This window comes from Lepidochelys olivacea, assembly GCF_965140295.1.
Source record: "Lepidochelys olivacea isolate rLepOli2 genome assembly, chromosome: 14".
Taxonomy (NCBI): domain Eukaryota; kingdom Metazoa; phylum Chordata; order Testudines; family Cheloniidae; genus Lepidochelys; species Lepidochelys olivacea.
The window spans coordinates 36,099,660-36,106,098 of NC_140424.1; positions in this window are offsets into that span (position 1 = coordinate 36,099,660).

Here is a 6,439-nt window from a genome sequence, read left to right on the forward strand (position 1 = left end):
ACTTAGGAGAGTCAAATTCCAGTGAGTTAGACTTCTGAATTAGGGTCGTTACAAATGCACTAGCAAATTAATAGTAAAAACAGATGTGATTTGTTGATTTAAGGATATTTAGTTGGTATATCTTGACACGTGATGTAGACAATTTGTATTTTAACCGTTGAGAAAGTGTTACGTTTTTGAATCTCAGTGTGTCTATAAAAAGACCAGAAGTACTTGTGACACCTTAGAGACTAACAAATTTATCAGAGGATAAGCTTTCGTGGGCTACAGCCCAATTCATCGGATGCACAGAATGGAACATATAGTAAGAAGATATATATATACATACAGAGAAGGTGGAAGTTGCCATACAAACTGTAAGAGGCTAATTAATTAAGATGAGCCATTATCAGCAGGAGAAAAAAACTTTTGTTGTGATAATCAAGATGGCCCATTTAAACAGTTGAGAAGAAGGTGTGAGGATACTTAACATAGGGAAATAGATTCAATATGTGTAATGACCCAGCCACTCCCAGTCTCTATTCAAACCCAAGTTAATGGTATCTAGTTTGCATATTAATTCAACCTCAGCAGTTTCTCGTTGGAGTCTGTTTTTGAAGCTTTTCTGTTGCAAAATTGCCATCCTTAAATCTTTTACTGAGTGGCCAGAGAGGTTGAAGTGTTCTCCTACCGGTTTTTGAATGTTATGATTCCTGATGTCAGATTTGTGTCCATTTATTCTTTTGCATAGAGACTGTCCAGTTTGACCAATGTACACGGCAGAGGGGCATTGCCGGCACATGATGGCGTATATCACACTGGTAGATGTGCAGGTGAACGAGCTCCTGATGGCGTGGCTAATGTGATTACAACACATTACACCTATTATGGTGTCACTTGAATAAATATAAGCAAAAAGAAAAGGAGTACTTGTGGCACCTTAGAGACTAACCAATTTATTAGAGCATAAGCTTTCGTGAGCTACAGCTCACTTCATCAGATGCATATCCATATATGCATAAATATGTGGACAGATTTCAGAGTAACAGCCGTGTTAGTCTGTATTCGCAAAAAGAAAAGGAGTACTTGTGGCACCTTAGAGACTAACCAATTTATTTGAGCATGAGCTTTTGTGTTGGCATTGGGCTTTGTTGCAAGGAAGTTCCTGGGTTAGTGTTTTTGTTGTGTGGTGTGTGGTTGCCGGAGAGTATTTGCTTCAGGTTGGGGGTCTGTCTGTAAGCGAGGACTGGTCTGTCTCCTAAGATCTGTGAGAGTGAAGGATCATTTTTCAGGATAGGTTGTAAATCTTTGATGATGCGCTGTAGAGGTTTTAGTTGGGGGCTGAAGGTGACAGCTAGTGGCGTTCTGTTATTTTCTTTGTTGGGCCTGTCCTGTAGTAGGTGACTTCTGGGTACTCTTCTGGCTCTGTCAATCTGTTTTTTCACTTCAGCAGGTGGGTACTGTAGTTTTAAGAATGCTTGATAGAGATCTTGTAGGTGTTTGTCTCTGTCTGAGGGATTGGAGCAAATATGGTTGTATCTTAGAGCTTGGCTGTAGACAATGGATTGTGTGGTGTGTCCTGGATGGAAGCTGGAGGCATGTAGGTAAGTATAGCAGTCAGTAGGTTTCCAGTATAGGGTGTGTTTATGTGACCGTCGCTTATTAACACAGTAGTGTCCAGGAAATGGACCGCTTGTGTGGATTGGTCTAGGCTGAGGTTGATGGTGGGATGGAAACTGTTGAAATCATAGTGGAATTCCTCAAGGGATTCTTTTCCATGGGTCCAGATGATGAAGATGTCATCAATGTAGTGCAAGTAGAGTGGGAGCGTTAGGGGATGAGAGCTAAGGAAGCTTTGTTCTAAGTCAGCCGTAAAAATGTTGGCATATTGTGGGGCCATGCGGGTAAAAACAGATGTGATTTGTTGATTAGGAAAAACTTTTTCGCTAGGAGGGTGGTGAAACACTGGAATGCGTTGCCTAGGGAGGTGGTGGAATCTCCTTCCTTAGAAGTTTTTAAGGTCAGGCTTGACAAAGCCCTGGCTGGGATGATTTAATTGGGGATGGGTCCTGCTTTTGAGCAGGGGGTTGGACTAGATGACCTCCTGAGGTCCCTTCCAACCCTGATATTCTATGATTCTACCCATAGCTGTGCCGCTGACTTGAAGGTGTATGTTGTCCCCAAATGTGAAATAGTTGTGGGTGAGGACAAAGTCACAAAGTTCAGCCACCAGGTTTGCTGTGACATTATCGGGGATACTGTTCCTGACGGCTTGTAGTCCATCTTTGTGTGGAATGTTAGTGTAGAGGGCTTCAACATCCATAGTGGCCAGGATGGTATTTTCTGGAAGATCACCGATGGATTGTAGTTTCCTCAGGAAGTCAGTGGTGTCTCAAAGATAGCTGGGAGTGTTGATAGCGTAGGGCCTGAGGAGGGAGTCCACATAGCCAGACAGTTCTGCTGTTAGGGTGCCAATGCCTGAGATGATGGGGCGTCCAGGATTTCCAGGTTTTTGGATCTTGGGTAGCAAATAGAATACCCCTGGTCAGGGTTCTAGGCATGTGTCTGCACAGATCTGTTCCTGTGCTTTTTCAGGGAGTTTCTTGAACAGATGGTGTAGTTTCTTTTGGTAATCCTCAGTGGGATCAGAAGATAATGGCCTGTAGAATGTGGAGTTAGAGAGCTGCCTAGCAGCCTCTTGTTCATATTCTAGCTTATTCAGGATGACGATAAGTCAGCCTTTGTCAGCCTTTTTGATTATGATGTCAGAGTTGTTCCTGAGGCTGTTGATGGCGTTGTGTTCAGCACGGCTGAGGTTATGGGGCAAGTGATGCTGTTTTTCCACAATTTCAGCCTGTGCACGTCAGCAGAAGCACTCTATGTAGAAGTCCAGTCTGTTGTTTCGACCTTCAGGAGGAGTCCACGCAGAATCCTTCTTTTTTGTAGTGTTGGTAGGAAGGATTCTGTGGATTAGTATGTTGTTCAGAGGTGTTTTGGAAATATTCTTTGAGTCGGAGACGTCAAAAGTAGGATTCTAGGTCACCATAGAACTGTTTCATGTTCGTGGGCCTGGAGGGACAAAAGGAGAGTCACCGAGATAGGACAGACTCTTCTGCCGGTCTAAGAGTATAGCTCGAAAGATTAACAATATTGTTGGGTGGGTTAAGGGAACTACTGTTGTGGCTCCTTGTGGCATGTAGCAGTTTAGTTTAGTGTCCTTTTTCCTTTGTAGAGAAGCAAAGTTTGTGTTGTAAATGGCTTGTCTAGTTTTTGTAAAATCTACCCATGAGGAAGTTTGTATGGAAAGTTGTTTTTTTATGAGAGTATCCAGTTTTGAGAGCTCATTCTTAATCTTTCCCTGTTTGCTGTATAGGATGTTGATCAGGTGATTTTGCAGTTTCTTTGAGTGTGGCACAATCTCTCAGCACAGTCTGTGTGATATGTAATTGTAATGGATTTTTTACCTTTAGTCCTTTTGGTATGATGTCCATCTGTTTGCATTTGGAAAGGAAGATGATGTCTGTCTGTATCTGTACGAGTTTTTTCATGAAGTTGATGGATTTCCATTCCATATGGCTAAATTCAGTGCCTTGCATAATATCAGGTTTCAGAGTAGCAGCCGTGTTAGTCTGTATCCGCAAAAAGAACATGAGGACTTGTGGCACCTCAGAGACTAACAAATTTATTTGAGCATAAGCTTTCTATGCAGCCCACTTCATCGGATGCATAGAATGGAACATATAGTAAGAAGATAAATATATATACATATAGAGAAGGTGGAAGTTACCATACAAACTGTAAGAGGCTGTAAAAATTTAAATGGATCAAAATCAGGAAAAAAATTGCTTAAAAATAAACATTGATATTATTGGTCAAAATGGTAAAAAAACAAAAAAAGAATTGTATTAAGCCTTGTTAAAAAAATGAACAGTTCGTTAATGCACTTTGATCTGCTCCAGTGTCAAAGAGGACTAGATCAAAGTGCATTAACGAACTCTTAATGAGCTGCAGCAAGGCCCACAGCAGGCACATGTAAATGTTTCCATAGGCAAACCGTTTGTTTAACAGAAACATTTTACTGTTCATAAATGCACATTTATGTTCACAATCAGTCTTTATTACAAAAATTTTTGTTTCTATGGCTCGAAATGATCTATTTTTCACCAAGACTGTGCTGCGAATTAGGCATAATTTTACCATGACAAAATCCTATCCATAACCATTATTACCACCCTGTGTCTCAGTTACCAATCTGTCCTTACTTCATAGGGTGCATGTAGGTACAAAATCCACGGATGATTGTCAGGCGTCCAATGTGAGGGCTGTATAAGCCCTAAGACCGGTAAGCAGACCCAGTTCTGCTGGCATAAACCCCACTGACTTCAGGCAGGAGTATCCTGCAGAAGACTCAGGGTATGTTTACACTAGAAATGCTACAGAGACACAGCTGCAACGCAGTAGTGTAGACACTAAGTACAGCGACAGAAGAGGTTCTTCTGTGAAGGAATTCTTCTGTCTATGCCAGGGCTTAGGTGAGCTTAACTTTGTTTCTCAGCGTGAATTTTTCACACCCCTGAGCAACGTACGTAAGTCAACCTAACTTTCTAGTGTAGACCAGCCCTCACTGAGGAATGGTTTCCTCTCCATGACATGAACAGGCCCTGAGTGCTAATGTATGGCTCTCTCTTGGGGAGAAGTGACTCTGTCCACAGACAGCCCACCCCAAGCTCGTCCTCTCCAAGGTCTAGAAGACCATGCACGGAGGAAACGCATGGCAGAGCCTGCCTGATATCCCCAAGAGGTTTGATTCATACTTGTGTTCTCGGCGCCAAGGGGAGTCACTACTAGGAGGTGGAGGTAGGTGATTGGGACAGCCGGGCCATAGGGGTGGCCAGGAAAATGGTGAGAGGGAATGGGAAGTTCAGTTTCAAGCCAAAGGAGGGATCGGGACAGTGGGGCTGTACCGAGGGCAGTACTGGGCTCTCAGCTCCCAGCTACTCCTCTGGCCTTGAATGAGAACCCCGGGGAGATCGGGGTGCATCTAGACTACGACTGACGGGAGGTGACATTTTACAACACAGACACTGAGGTCAGATCTTCAACTTTGAAGCTTCATTTGCTGGGAAAATCCTCCCTTCCCTCTGGCTCATATCTCCAGGGACTGGTATTTTCTTGAGAAGTGGGGTCAGAGCTTTTGCTGATTCCACATAACGAAAACCTGCTTAATATGTAAGGTAGTTATCCCATTGGGAGTTAGGCACCTAAACACCTTGGAGGAGCTGGGCCTCCATCACTTGAAATCTTCTCCCGTGACATAAGTGAAGCAGATCCAAGAAGAAAATAAAAGGGCATTGTGGTTAACAGAAGGCAAGCGGTGAGACCTGGTTTCAATTCCTGGCTCAGTCACAGACTTTCTGAATATAAGAACAGCCATACTGGGTCTGACCAAAAGTCCATTTATCCCAGTATCCTGTCTTCCGACAGTGGCCAATACCAGGTGCTTCAGAAAAAATAAACTGAACGGGCAATCACCAAGTGATCCATCCCCTGTCCCCCATTCCCAGCTTCTGGCAAACAGAGGCTAGGGACACCATCCTTGCCCATCCTAGCTAATAGCCATTGGCAGGACTTATCTTCTATGAACTTATCTAGTTCTTTTTTGAGCCCTGTGATAGTCTTGGCCTTCACAACATCCTCTGGCAAAGAGTTCCAGAGGTTGACTGTGCATTGTGTGAAGAAATACTTCCTTTTGTTTTAAACCTGCTGTACATTAATTTCATTGGGTGATCCCTAGTTCTTGTGTTATAAGTAACGAACACTTCCTTATTTACTTTCTCCACACCCATCATGATTTTACAGACCTATATCACGTCCCCTCTTAGTCGTTTCTTTTCCAAGCTGAATAGTCCCAGTTTTTATTAATCTCTTCTCATACGGAAGCGGTTCCATACCCCAATCATTTTTGTTGCTTTTTTCTGTACCTTTTCCAGTTCCAATATATCTTTTTTGAGAGGGGGCGACCACATCTGCATGCAGTATTCAAGATGTGGGCAAACCATGGATTTATAGAGAGGCAATATGATATTTTCTGTCTTCTTATCTATCCCTTTCCTAAGAAGCAATCTTTGAGCAAGTCCCCTGGGGTAAAGTTTTCAAACATGCCTAAGACTCAGACCTCAGAGGTATTTAGGTTCCTAACTCTCACGATTTCAGTGGACGCTAGGAGCCTAAATACCTTTGAGGATCTGTGTTTAAGCGACTTAGGAGACATTGATGTTCAGCGCGACCAAGGTGTTACTGAAAATCTTACCCTTAGGCCCAGATAGGCACCTAACTCCCATTGAAACCCACAGACTTTAGGAGTCTAAGTACCCTTGAAGATCTGGTCCTTAATCTGTCTGTGATTCGGTCTCCCATGCGAAAAGAGGGGATCAGAATCCTTACTGTCTCCTGCCCTTTG